Genomic DNA, 15,313 nt, shown 5'->3' with positions numbered 1-15,313 from the left:
GAACAATTTTTTCTTACGTACCTGTGCTCTGACAACAGACAGCATTAGTTGAAACTACATGTTACATATGACATAGGTCTACTACTAGCGCCACCAAAACTGGCAGCACTGTGCAAGCTCCCCTCCATCCACTGGGATTTCTTACAGTGTTATGTGGCATCATCACACTGAGTTTATCACCACTTTCATGGCTGTCAAAGACATGGAAACTTCCAACATGATGCTATTGTAGTGCAACGTATGAGATTTACCGTATTTTTTGCTCCATAAGATGCACTGTTTTCCACTTAAAATCTAAGGGGAAATGTCTGTGCGTCTTACAGAGCGAATGTGTGGTCCCTGGTGCTGGGGGGGGCAACCCAGGCTTCCCCCGCCAGCCCCGACAAGCTCTGGGAGCAGCGGGAAGGCTGCGCAGCCTTTCCGCTGCTCCCCGACCTGCTCTTTGGGGCTGGGGGTGGCAGAAAGCCGGGATTCCCCCACCGCCAGCCCCACAAGCTCTGGGAGCAGCGGGAAGGCTGCGCAGCCTTCCCGCTGCTCCCCGAAAGGAACCCGAAGCCTCTGGAGCGCAGCGGGAACTCCCGGATTGCCTTCACTGAAGCCTGGAGAACGAGAGGGGTCAGTGCACACCGACCCCTCTCGCTCTCCAGGCTTCCAAGGTAGCTGCCTGAAGCCTCCAGAGCGCAGCGGGAAATCCTGCTGCGTTCCAGAGGCTTCGGGTTGCCTTCACTGAAGGCGACTGAACGCACCTTGTTTTAGAGGGGGAGAACAAGAAAAAAAATTCTCCCCCTCTGCGCAACGCCCCTTCAGCGAAGCGACAGGAGAAATGGAAGGGGCTCCGTTTCTCCCGCCGCTTCACTGAAGGGGCGCTGAGCAGAGAGGGGGAGAATTTTTTTTCTTGTTCTCCCCCTCTAAAACAAGGTGCGTCCTATGGTCGGGTGCGTCCTATAGAGCGAAAAATATGGTTGACTGTGGGAGATCCCAGCACTATCATTTGGGACAGCAGCCTTGTTTCATTCTTATGTAACTACAGCTGTGTAACTTGATCCACTCCATGTTTTAAGTCCCACTGGGTTGGGTGAGACTTGCTCCCAAGGAACCCTGCACGGAATTGCAGCCTTTTCCCACTAAGTGATTTGTGTGAAAGGTATTTGCTATTGGTGAGATTGAAATGGATGAGCCTCCCTTTTGGAAATGCCTCCAGGCTTTACCTGCAGCCTGTTGTCTTTGCTCAATTTTGCTTGTCACTTTAATTTATTCACTTGTTTTAAAATACTTGGTGTGTTTTGTAGTGGGCCCTAAGCGAGTCAGCACTGGAAATAAGGCCCCTGAATTGAATAGGCTTTCTTGTTCCCAATAAGAAAATTATTCAGACAGTTCATTTTTGTGACAAAAAGCCTCTCGCTTCAGATGATTTGCCTTAGAGCTTCTTCATACTTGTCACTCATTTATAGCACAGTCAGTAGAGCATGAGACCCTTATTCACAGGGTTGTGGGTTCAAGCCCCACGTTGGGCAAATTCCCCCCATTCCAGCGTATTGGACTAGAGGACCTTTGTGGTCCCATCCAATTCTCTTATTCTCTATGAAGGAGGGATTCACTAGGGCATGTTCATAAATCTTAAAATTGCTAATCTTCAGTCACACAGGATAATTCTCTTGAATCAACATTTGTGGATTGTGACCACCTACACCATAAATCGATGTAACTCCTGCTGTCATAACTCAGCATGCCCTCCTTCCCACTTAAGGGACTTTTGTGTGTGAGAGAGGGGGGTGACTGTCCTTAGAGATTTCACCCAAAACTATGATTCCAGGGCTTCTCATGGAAACCCCAAATGCTTAAGCTGTTTCCTAAACCATTTTGTAGCATAAAAAAGGTAAAGGTAGGTGTAACCTATAGAAAACAAATGTGCTTACAGTTAAGGGTGCCTTCTAGGTATATGTTTAAAGCACTTGCACAGGAATGTGCATCAAATCTTTGTATATGTCAACTCATAAATGAGTCCCACTTGGGTCAATGGGACATTCCTAGGTGTGCATAGGATTGCAAAATTGTTTGTCCATAAATGAAGTGCCATAGGCTGAATCCTTGCACACCTATTTAGAAATCTGGCCCTTAAGATTTAGAGTTCCAGGGTTGTTGTTTTTCAGGAAAAGGATTGCCCAGATTATTTGAGTTCATTTCCTATTGTAATTGGGTCATAGTCCAATAAATAACATCTTTGTATTTTCAATGGGTTTTCCAACTAAAATTGAGTCCATGATCTGTCTTGCTTGAACTGATTGAGTTATAGTACCTAATTTCCCCTTAGGTGATACTTTCTGCAACAAAGAATGGTCTTGAAAATATATTTGGTGGTTCAGAAATCATTTTAGGAACATACAAAATTGCCTTATACCAAGGGAGCCAATTGGGTCATATAATGTAACAATGAGGGTTGGTATACCAATTTAATTATTAATAATAATATTGACACTGATTGTCAGTGATTCTCCCCTGCTTCAGCCCTACCTGGAGGCTTTTTCAGCCCTGCCTGGAAATTGAATGCTGGACTCTTTTGCATGTGCTTCACCACCAAGCGGAAACCGAAACCTGAAGCAATCTAGCCAGCTGTTTGGCACAGGGAGCTGGATTTTGTTGCCTTCCACTCTGCTTCCCCATAGATAGCTGGTCAGTGGCATTCAGCATATCTAGCCAGGTCTAGTATGCATGCACAGCCCCAGCTGGCAGATCAGGCATATACATGTTTCCACAAATGGTTAGGAAGACAGGAGAATTGCTAGGCACCCCGTTAATGGGTTGTGGCTGAGAAGTTGCACACAGCTTACATGCTTATCTGTGCCACACTACATTTTGATAATTCCAGCCACATAAGATACTATACACAGGGACTTATATTAGTCTTCCAGATCGTGGGTGGGAAACCGCAGGCTCTTGGGACTCTACTCAGGCCACACCTCTCACTGGTCCTGCCCTCCCCACCCTCCGCCATCCATTTTTCTGTCTGGCTGGATATGTCTTTGAGTTGTAATAATGCCTCTTGTGTACCTGCATGGTGAGATGTCCATGTAGAACCCTTGGCGTTTTACGTAGCAAGACTGCAGCCTACTGTGCAAAGGTAAGAGAGGGATCTGTTGCCCTAACCAACCAACCAACAGCACCTGGTCTACAGAAGGCTGCCCCCCTAGAAAATGCAGCTCAAGTTGAAAAAAGTTCCCCACTTCTTGTTGTAGATTTAGACCCTGAGAAAACAATTACATTATAAAGTAATAGAATGTGGTGTATTATTAGGCAGGCTAAGTTAACATCTAAGGATGTGTGTAAGAGAGATACATATATTCTCTTTCAATTTCATTTGTGGTGGCAGAGAGTGAAAAACACCAGGATTCCAGAGTCTCCATTAAAACAAATGACAGGCAGTGAGTTTGTAAGATATAATTAAACACTTGGCAAAATGGGAAACTGCATGACATGAATGGCTGTATGGCCAAGAGGAATTTTTCCTGTTTTTTCCGCAGCAGCCCTTGCCATATCGAAGTCCCACAGCCAGCTCCTCTCATTGCTTTATTATTGGAAATAACATCATTTTTCAGTCCACAACTGAATTATGGATTACGTGCTTTAATTCTCGTGGAGGGCAGTGGCTGATATTAATGAGGCCTATTGCCTCAGGAGGGATATGTGAATACAGTGACTCATGAGGCCCACTCTACTCTCCTGATTCTCTGATAATGGAAGCTGGATATCATAATTCTGAAGGGAGAAAGAAACCAAGACAAAGAGACCTGCACTGTGGCAGGTCTCATTAGCAATCAGAGCCACATCCCTGGCAGCTGGTTTGCAAGCTCCTATTAGCATACTTGCCCTAAAGGGGCTCTCCTCTTCTTTGGCAAAGGTGCATTAATTATCATGCGCTTGACAGCAAATCCAAAGGGGTGCACTGCTGTCTATGAAGCTGAGGTGGAGACAAAATAACAAAGCCTCTTTGTGATGAACCTTTGGCACCTGGCAAGCAGGCTGTAGTTACCTGGACTGCCAGATATCTTGATTAGAATGTGGTTAACTGACATGAGATGGGCTCTGTGAGGGCTGAAGCCATTATTGAAAGAGCATAGCTCAAGGCATTGATGCCCATCTGGTCATTCAGATTAGCACAGCAAGGTATATGATGGGCCGTAGGTGGAGCTTCTGGTCAATTGTGGGTCAAGCTTCACAGAAACATTGTCTTACCTCAGACAACATTACTATACACAGGTGAAAATTAGCAAAGATGTATAGAACAGCCTCAAATGTTTGTTGGAAATGCAAGGAGAAAGAAGGCACATTCTACCACATGTGGTGGATGTGCAAGATAACAAAAGCATTATGGGAAATGATGCACAATGAGTTGAAAAATAACGTTTGTTACAGAGGCTTTTTTGCTAGGTGTTCTAGGTACAGAGATTCCAAAGGAGCAGAAACAATTATTCATGTTTGCGACGACAGCAGCATGGATACTATTGGCCCAGAGATGGAAAGAAGATAAAATTCCAACCAGAGACAAATGGCTGGTGATGGTGGACTACGCCGAAATGGCAAAATTGACTGGGAAAATCAGAAAACAGGAAGAGAAGAATTTTAAGAAGGAATGGGAAAAAATTATAATGTAAGAGAACACTGTAAACAACTAAAAACTATGGCAGGATTTGAGTAATGCTTGTAATGTACGAAAAACTATGGTAAAAATTGATTATTTTTCTTAAAGAAAATAAGAGAAGCAGTTGGGGTAAAATAGATTGATAATGGTAACCATGGAAGGGCGGGGGGAGTCGAAGGATTCAAGGAATCCTAAATGGTGATGTGGATGTTTTATTTGAATTTGAATTTGTTGTGTAAAACTTAATAAAAATATATATATTTTAAAAAACTATACACAGGCGAAATGCTGACTAGCTGAGAAGCTTCCCTTTGCTGCTTTTTGTGACCCATCACTGCACATCTCATCCAGCAAAATAGTCAGGCCACAGGGAAGGGATATAATTAAGCACATCGTGGTTGCTAAGTTACAACATTGCTTGAGCCTAAGTGCTTCTGTTTTGACCTGTAAGGCAAATGCACAACAATTTCTACCACCTTTTCCTGAGTGCAGCAACAATACATTCAAATGGAGATTTTTAAAATCACAGTTGGTATCTGTATTGGATGCTGTCAGGGACCAGGCTGAGAAGGGCTGCTCTGAGGAAGAATTGTGGGAGCCACCCCCTCCTCCTGATCCTGAATCTTCCTAGGAGCAGGAGGACAGTATAGATTTGGAACAGTGGTTTGCAGAGGGGCATAGCTCAGAAGGCAGAAGCTGGGAAATACTGAATGGGGAACAGCTAGGAGAAGAAACACTGCGGGAGAGAGGGTTAACAGATTCACAGTCTCTGGACAGCATTCACCCCACCCTTCCCCAAAGACACGGAGAGCTCAGAAAGTGTCAAAACAGAAAGCCCTGAGGCTACAAACTCAGATTACAAGATGTAGGAGTGACGTAGATTAACAGGGATGGAGCACTGCCATTTCTAGGAGACGTGTTCTTTTTTATCTCACTGTGATTATTAAAGGACTAACTGGTAAGATGTTCCTTTCGTTTGATCTTTTTTATTTACTGCCATGGAGAGAGGAAGCCAATTCCCTGAAGCCTAACAGATGCATAGGAGCCAACTGTTGTTGATTTATATACCGCCCTATAACCGCAGGTCTCAGGGGCCAAGGGGTCTTTGCACCCCCACTAAAATATTTGAGGGGGCTGCCCCCTCAGTTGATGGGCATTGCCATTCAGTGTGGGTGTGCGCACCTCATCATGTGACCAGTTATGTGGGGCGGGGATTACCTGCCCCATCCCTAATATTTTATTCAAGATGGCACACCTGAGGGGATGTGAATTGTTCTCATGTATCTCCTACTGATGTTGTTTTAAATGGCTCATGTCTATATATAATGGGTTTTTCAAACTGTTTTATATATGCAGCTGTTTAACTGTTCTAGATATAGATATACCGTATTTTTCGCTCTATAGGACGCACTTTTTCCCCTCCAAAAATGAAGGGGAAATGTGTGTGCGTCCTATGGAGCGAATGCAGGTTCCTTGGCTTCGCCCCGACGCGCCTGTCCTGGAAGTGGAGGAGGAACAGAAGGGTCTCCTGTTCCTCCTCCCGCTTCGCAGCGACGTGCATGTCCAGCGAAGCCGGAGGAGGAACAGAAGGGTCTCCTTCTGTTCCTCCTCCCGCTTCGCAGTGACGCCCCTGTCCTGGAAGCTGGAGGAGGAACAGAAGGGTCTCCTGTTGCTCCTCCTGCTTCGCAGCAACGCGCCTGTCCAGCGAAGCCCGAGGAGGAACAGAAGGGTCTCCTTCTGTTCCTCCTCCCGCTTCGCAGCGATGCGCCTGTCCTGGAAGCCGGAGGAGGAACAGAAGAGTCTCCTTCTGTTCCTTCTCCAGCTTCGCTGAAGGGCGCTGCCCCTTTTCCCTCTCTGCGCAGCGCCTCTCCTGTGAAGGAGAGGCGCTGCGCAGAGAGAGAGAAGGCGCAGCGCCCCTTGAGCAACGCGCCTGTCCAGCAAAGCCCGAGGAGGAACAGAAGGAGACCCTTCTCCAGCTTCCCTGAAGGGCGCTGCCCCTTCTCCCTCTCTGCGCAGCGCCTCTCCTGTGAAGGAGAGGCGCTGCGTAGAGAGGGAGAGAAGGCGCAGCGCCCCTTGAGCAACGCATCTGTCCTGGCTTCTGCTTTAGCCCTGCGCAGCCTCTTTGGGCAGGGGGAGCCTTCATCCCGCTGCCCTGAAGAGGCTTGGCGCGGTTACCCCAGAAGCCAGAACAGCCACACGGTATCCCGGAAGCCAGATCCCTCTTGCTGTTCTGGCTCCTGGGGTTCAGAATAATTTTTTCTTGTTTTCCGTCTCCCAAAACTATGTGCGCCCTATGGTCCGGTGCGCCCTATGGTGCGAAAAATACGGTAACTGTTTTATACATGCTTTTATTATGGTGTAAATTGCTTCAGGATGCCTCAAGGGAAGCAATTCATGAATGAAATGAAAAACAACAACAACATGGTCAAAGAAAATCGAAGTTTGCTTGGGGGGGGGAGTAATATTGGGGTAAACTTAGAACATCCCTGCACCAATTTGGGGACACAATATCCAACTTTCAGATTGGGGAAGGTTATGAAAAACCAATTTGAAACTCATGGCGTATTGTACACTGAAAAAAACTATGAAAGTGACGTACTGATGGTATCTGACTCCCAGTAAGTTAGCAAAAATGTATAAGTCATCTACAAATATATGTTGGAAATGTAAAGAAAAGGAAGGCACCTTTTATCATATGTGGTGGTCTTGTAAGGTAATAAAAGCATTCTGGGAAATGATATATAATGAGATGAAAAAAAATGTTTAAATTAACTTTTGTTTAAAAAAACAATAGAGGCTTTTTTATTAGGAATTATAGGTGCTGATATTCCAAGGGAGCAGAAAAGACTTTTGATGTATGTGATGACAGCCGCTTGGATGCTATTAGCCCAGAGATGGAAAGAAGATAAAGTCCCTACCAGAGAAGAATGGTAAATTAAACTATTGGATTATGCCCAAATGGCAAAGTTGACTGGGAAGCTCAGGAACCAAGAAGACCAAAACTTTAACAAAGAATGGGGGAAATTCATAATTTATCTTGGAGACCACTGTAAGCAGATGGGAAAAAAGCAGGATTTCAATAAGACTTGTAATGTAGCAAGTATTGTGGAGACAATGGAGTTATATAAAACAGATTATTTGAAAAGATGCAGTAGAAAAGGTTTAATAATTCTTTGGAGGAAGCCAGGGTTGTTTAAAGTGGTATGATACTGCTTTCAAGGTAGCATGGCCTCCAACATGCTGAGTCCCCAAACCGGGACACGTGTCTTGCCGTCCATGCTCCCCCATGAGTCACGTGACTTGCATGAGATCATGGAGCCCAAAAGCATTGGTTTTGGGGTGCCGAACAAGATCGTGATCCCAAAAAAGTGCTTTTCAAGGAATACGCAGAAATGGTGAAACTTACCAGAAAATCAAGATAACAAACTTTTTTTATAAAAGAATGGAAATGGTTTATTGGATATTTACAGATAAATTGTAAACAGATAAAAACATTGGCAGGATTAATTTGATAACCTGCAGTTTTATAAGAAATTGGCATGTCCAAGCTGACATGTTTAATCAGAGAGAAGTCATGGTCAAGATTGGAAACTTTTTGCGTGAAAGAGAAAATGAGCTGGTCTGTAGAAAGTGGATTTGTTGCTCAGGAGCTGCCGGCCTCTGCAAGGGCTCAAAAGGTGTCTGAAGGAGCTCCCCCTGAGCTCGCCCAGCCAGTCCCCTTCGCCAGCCATCAGCGGCTCCCCAGATGGGCTCAAAGGGTGGACCCCGGAGGCAAGGAGGTGGATGAGGAGGGAGGAAGGTGAGTGGCAAGCATCAAGGTTGGGGGCGGGAGGGAATTTCAGGAGCTTATTTGTCAGTTATCCGGAGCTGCTTGGCAAAATCATTTGGACAGCATTTGAGCTTGGGTCCCTTGTCTTGAGGCTGCCCTATTGTAGTCTCTCAGACCTAAGCTCAAATGGCGTCCAAATGAAAACCAAAATACAGTCATACCTTGGGATGAATACGCTTCCGGCTAGGCATTTTCAGGTTGCGCTCCGCGGCGACCCGGAAGTAACGGAGCGTGTTACTTTCTGGTTTCACCATGCACGCATGCGCAGACTATCAAAATGAGGGCAGACGCGCCAAAACATGACCCGCAGACGGGTTACGTTTGCCTCGGTATACAAACGGGGCTCCGGATACAGAGATAATTCAAACGCTGCCATAGTTGCAACACCATGGTTATAATTCTGTAAATATTTTTTAAACGTGTCACATTTCTGAATAAAGCATTGATTTGCATTGCCTCTCAATCTGTTTGTCATCTGAACCGTCTACATATTCTAGAAGTTTATTTAACCACTCTGTTTTAGAAGGAACCCTGTCCTGTTTCCAATTCATTGCAATCAGGGTCCTTGCTGCCGCAGTGGCATACAAAAAGATTTCTTTTAGGCCTTTTGGTATTTCGTTATCTAAGATGCCAAGAAGGAAGGCCTCTGGTTTCTTTGGGAAATATACTTTCAACATTTTTTAAAATTCATCATAAATGATATTCCAGAATTCTTTATTTTTTTTTACAGAGCCACCACATGTGATACATATTACCTTCCGACTCTCCGCACCGCCAGCATGTACTCAGAATATTTTTATACATCTTAGATAGCTTTGACGGTGTTAAATACCACCTAAACTGCATCTTCATGAGATTTTCCTTGATATTATATTTGTTTTCCACAGGTTTTCCCAATCGCTCATTGGAATAGAGTGACCAACATCCTGGGCCCACCTAATCATTACTGATTTAACCTCCTCCTCCTTGACTTCCCAGTCAAGAAGGAGTTGGTACATTTTTGAAAGTATCTTGATTTTATTATTTAACAAATCTCCAATTTGGAGGGCTCTTTGGCAAAGCCCTTCTTTTTATCTTGTTTGAAAGTCTCATTTAGTTGGAAATACTGTAGCTATCCTAAAAAATGTTCTTTCATATCATCATACTGTTTTAACTTTAATTGGCTGCTTCCTCCATTAGTAATGACTTAGATGTGAGCCAGCCCTCCTGCATATTCTTTTCTTTACTGCGTTGGCCTCCAAGGGGGAAATCCACCATGGTGTTTGGGGTTCAATCATAGAATCATAGAGTTGGAAGAGACCACAAGGGCCATCGAGTCCAACCCCCTGCCAAGCAGGAAACACCATCAGAGCACTCCTGACATATGGTTGTCAAGCCTCTGCTTAAAGACCTCCAAAGAAGGAGACTCCACCACACTCCTTGGCAGCAAATTCCACTGTCAAACAGCTCTTACTGTCAGGAAGTTCTTCCTAATGTTTAGGTGGAATCTTCTTTCTTGTAGTTTGGATCCATTGCTCCATGTCCGCTTCTCTGGAGCAGCAGAAAACAACCTTTCTCCCTCCCCTATGTGACATCCTTTTATATATTTGAACATGGCTATCATATCACCCCTTAACCTCCTCTTCTCCAGGCTAAACATGCCCAGCTCCCTTAGCTGTTCCTCATAAGGCATCGTTTCCAGGCCTTTGACCATTTTGGTTGCCCTCCTCTGGACAATCAAGTCCTTATATTTTGTCCAGACCATGTATAGCGCTTTTCTAATAATATGATTCAACAATCCCTTACACACCTTCGTCTTGTCATAATTGAGGTAGGCATGCCAACCGAAGCAGTTGTCATGCCCTTCCAGATCAAACAAGTTCGTATTTTGAAGTAGACACCAGTCTCTTATCCAGACAAGATTGGGTGCCTCACAGTAAAGCTTCAGATTGGGGAGGCCAAATCCTCACCTCTCTTTAACGTCAATTAGCAATTTGTGTTTTATTCTAGGTCTCCAATCTTCCCAACTGAATTTAGATATGTCCTTCTGCCAGGTTGTTAAGCAGCCTGTTCCCCCCAAGACTGGAATATTTTGAAAAAGAAAAAGCATTCTTGGGAGGATATTCATTTTAATTATCAATATCTGTCCCCCAAAAGATAATTTCAGTCTATTCCATATCTCCATATTTCTTTTAATTTCTGACCAAGCCTTAACGTAGTTATCATGGTAGAGATTTATATTTTTTGGTGTTATCAGTATCCCAAGATATTTTGTTCCGAGATATTTCCCATCACAGCCGAAGATTTCACCTCCATCAGCATTTTATAATTTTTGGCCCCCAAACCATTGTTTGTTATTAGGCAGGTTGTCAGCTGCCTGCAATACCATACAGGGCCCAGGATGTCAGACAAAAGGATTTTTTAGTGAAAATAATGAAACCATGGAAGTTTCCAGCCACAACCTTGTTGGACCATTAAACCCTGAGATTAAGAGTCTCATGCTTTGCTGGCTGAGCTACCCCAGCTGCTTGCACATAATGGGAGAATGCAGCAGAACAGCCCCTCTCTAGTGAGGTGGCAACCTTACAGCCCATTATGCAGGAAAATGTAGATTGGTGTCAATGAAAGCTTCTGCTCAAAGAAAGCCTTCTTGGTTTTTTAATAGCTGTGAATCAAAGGATGTCGTGGGAGTCTACCCCCACCTACCAGGATATTGACGTGGGTGATTTTTGAAAACGGACACTCAGGTGGGGTCTTCCATGCCAGGTGTTGGGGAGTCTATCCAAGAGTTGGATCTGAGCACAGAGCACAGGCTTCCCGTCTCCTCAAAGCCAGTAGCAATTTGTGCTGGCTACCCACCAGCAAAAATCAGAGACAGAAGAGAACCTGGAGTTCTTCATCCGCCTCTGCTCCTTAGAATGAAGTGTTCTGTGAAAGACAAAGTTGTGTACACTCCCCCTCCCCACATCATACCAGTGCTAGGTATGTGCGGAGGTTGCATTCGGATACCGTCTGTGCTTGCCTCTCTGCAGTCAGAATCTCCCATTCCAATGGAAAAATTAACTCCCTCACTATTGCTGCTGTAAACAGTTACTGATGCAGCATAAAGGGATAACGGAAGAGAAGCAAGATCACTGTCATTTATTATTTTTATTTATACAATTTATACAGATTTGCTAACTTACTGGGAATTAAATACCAACGGTACATCATCTTCATATAATTTTATTTCAGTGTATAACAGCGCTTTGTGACACACTCATTCCGGCAGGTGCTTGAGCTGAAAGCCCTGATGCCAACTGCCCATAAACCTTAAGAGAACCTCTATGGCTCCATAAGCCTCAGGTTTGGAGAATGCAGGCATCGTCCCCCCGACCTCACCCCTAATGCCATGGGCCCAGCAGCATTCCAACTGCTGTTTGGTTGCGCTTCTTCAATGTGATTTTTGTACTTGCAGACGTTTTCATTGCTAAGGAGAAGAGATGATAAGAACATAGGAAGAGCCAATGGCCTCTCCATTCCAGCATCCTTGTTCTCTTCCTGGGAGAGAAGTCATAGTGTTCCTTGCCTCTCAAAGCCAAACTAGGCAAAATCTAGGTAAACTAGGCTAGAGATCCGTCTGTGATTGGATCCCTTTCCTAGCTTCTTTCAAGCAGTCACTGAGGAAGAGGAGAGATTTGGACTTGAGTCCATAGCGCTGGGGGAGGAGGAGGGAGCTGAATCATTTCTCTTTCCCCTCTTTTCCAATGCAAATCTTCCCCCTCACTACCATTTGCCCTGATGTAAGGAGGTGAGGCTGTGGCTCGGGACAGATCACCTGCTTTGCATGCAGAAGATCTTGGACTCAATCCCCTAGGTAGGGCTAGTAAAAGACTCCTGCCAGAAAACTTGGACAGCCACGGCCAGTCAGTGTAGTGTAGTGGTTAAGAGCGGTGGACTCGTAATCTGGTGAACCAGGTTCACATACCCACTCTTCTACATGCAGCTGCTGGGTGACCTTGGGCCAGTCACACTTCTCTGAAGTCTCTCAGCCCCACTCACCTCACAGAGTGTTTGCTGTGGGAGAGGAAGGGAAAGGAGATTGTTAGTTGCTTTGAGATTCCTTAAAGCAGTGCTGTCCAAACTTTTTTCAAAGAGGGCCAGATTTGATGAAGTGAAGGGCTGTGGGGGCTGACCCCTTCGCTGGATGGACTTGTGGGAAATTGCAGTCAAATATAACTAGCAAACATAGGTAATGCATGAAGGGGGAAAAGACCACAGAGCTGTGTTCCTAGACTCAGTTAGGTCACGCCCCTCACCTGGAAGGAAGGAAGTCAAGTTTCCTCCTCTGTTCATTCTGTTTTTCACCATGTGAACTGCAAGCTCAGACCATATGCTTAGAGCTATTTCACCAAATTTTTGTATCCCAAAATTTCTGCCTGTTTACTAGCTGCTGCATGGATAAATGCATGAGCCCATGGGCTTAACCAAGGGAGGGACAGCTGCCCCCCCCCCAAATCAATAAAAATACATAGCGAACTGAGGTTCTGCCCCTACCTCTAACAAAAGGCCTGCTCCCCCTAACAAAAATCCTGGCTATGTCCATGCATGAACCTGCCTTTTGGAATTTTGTAAGTAAAGAATTTTAAACTTACTAACGTGTGTGGTTGTTTAATGCTAAGAGGGGTAGAAATGGAGAAGCTCTGGTAGCCTACTGTGACTTTAAAACTCTGCTGGGGGCTCTCTCTTATGGGAGAGCATGTTTAGCCCCACTCTTTGGATCTATGATCCAGCCAAGTCTTTGATTAATTATGACCACATGGGTGATCTATATCTATTTTCTTCCGCAGAACCCAGGCTCAGGCTCAGTATAAGGTAGCATGCTATGTTCCTATGTGTTTGCTGCAAACAATGCAGAAATCATAGGGGAAATGTTCTGTAACTCCAGGAAAGCCCAGTTTAATGAGAAGGCTGACATTTTTATTCATTTAGGCTTAACTAGTTCCTGTTTTAACTAAGAAAATGTGGAAGGCAGCTGCAATATGTCAAGCAGCTGGAAACTACCCAACCAGAATTATTTCAGCTGAGAGAACGTTATGAATTCCCAAACAAAACAACAGCGCTTATTTTTTCTTTGTTTATTAGATCATCATATGATATATGTTTTTGACAAGAAAGAGCCATTTTACAATCCTGAAAGAATATATATATATATATATATATATATATATATATATGCAGTACATTTGTTCAGAAGGCAAGCTTTTGATGAAATCCAGTCTCTTTGCCATGTACTGTCACATCTTAAATTATGTAACAAAACTAATTTTACTGATAAATTACCAAGGTATTAACATGTGCAGAAGCTATTCAAATGCCTGCTCAGAAACCCTCTTTGGAGACTTCCCCAACCCTTTTCAGTATTCCAACATGTACAGTTGAAGCCTGATAATTAACCAAATTGCCTCCAAATATTAGAACACGGCACCAAATAGATGCACAAAGCTTGAGTAATTCATCCTTAGCTGTGATCTTTGTTTCCTTTTGATGTTTTGATTCCCACCCCTACTAGTGTCATTCATTTTTTTAAAAAAGCTGATAATAGCTGGGACCCTCAACCTGCTCCCGCAGTGATGCTTCTGCCAAGCAGGAGAGAGGAGGTATCATTAGTGATTCCCCCATCCACCTACAGTTCCTTGTGCTCCCCCTCAAATCTGGTCCAGAGGATAATAGATTCCTCCTGGGCTACTTGAGAGTTGGCCTAAAGTGCTGTAGGATGGAGAATTGGTGATAAATCTCTCCCCTTTCTGCCATCAGGACTCTCAGGTCCCCCCGGATCTTGGTTCTGCCTGTGAATCCAGGGAATCTAGTTAGCATCAAAACCATTGTGCTCAGAATCATTACCATTAAGGATCTGTTTCCATGCGGCTTCTTCCCATGTGGTCATAGCCCACAGCATACATTTAAAGCAGTATGATAGCACTTTAAACTGCCATGGCTTCCCCCAAAGAATTATGGGAGCTGTAGTCTATTAAGGGTCCTGACAGTCAGGGGTGGCCCAATACATTTTGGCGCCCAAGGCAAAAATGCCCCCTCTGCCTACATCATGATAGAAGGCATGAAGCTCTCGCAAAGCCTTGATATCCTGCCAGGATGGATGAGAAAGCTTCAGAAAGCACTTCTCATGGAGGAGAACCACTTTCTGAAGCTTCCTTCCTGCCTGGCGGCAAAACTGGGTGGTAGAACATTTCCACTCTCAACTCTTTAATTTCCGCCGCCTGAGGCAGCTGCTTCATCTTGCCTCACGCTTCAGCTGGCTCTATTGGGAGTCGTTAGGAGACACCCTCTTCCCCTCACAGTGCTACAATTTCTCTCTCTCTTTTTAAATATTCTTTATTGATTTTACATTAATTATATACATTTTCCATTCGTTCTTCAAATTATGTTAACTTATACACGAATGTGAACCAAAATAAATCAATACTTCTTCACATGTGACGTCCCTCCACCTTATTGCGGCTTCTTACTTCTTCCTTATCTTTTAAACTGTGTTGGTTTCCTTATTTCACTTCTCTTGCATAATATATGTTATTTATCTATCTGTTATTTACTTTGCAAACTTTAGTCAAAACACATTAAAGGTTTTGTTTGAGAACCATGTTCTTCCAGGTACTCTTTAAAACAGGCCCACTCCTTTTTAAACTTTTGGTTTGGTTGATTTCTAATTAAAGGTAAAGGTACCCCTGCCCGTACGGGCCAGTCTTGACAGACTCTGGGGTTGTGCGCCCATCTCACTTAAGAGGCCAGGGGCCAGCGCTGTCCGGAGACACTTCCGGGTCATGCGGCCAGCGTGACATCGCTGCTCTGGCGAGCCAGAGCCGCACACGGAA

General features: G+C 44.5%; 1 protein-coding gene across 1 annotated transcript in view; it reads right to left on the bottom strand.

Annotated features, from left to right (window-relative positions):
* LOC307199728 (uncharacterized protein) overlaps positions 1-15,313 on the bottom strand; it is a gene marked incomplete at its 3' end in the record, with an annotated part of 327,020 nt that overhangs the window by 276,437 nt on the left and 35,270 nt on the right. The gene's annotated exons all lie outside the window — the stretch shown is intronic.

The sequence above is a fragment of the Podarcis cretensis genome, assembly GCF_951804945.1.
Source record: "Podarcis cretensis genome assembly, chromosome: 12".
NCBI lineage: Eukaryota > Metazoa > Chordata > Lepidosauria > Squamata > Lacertidae > Podarcis > Podarcis cretensis.
Note: the sequence above shows the minus strand (reverse complement) of the source record. Positions and strands in the feature narration are given on the sequence as shown.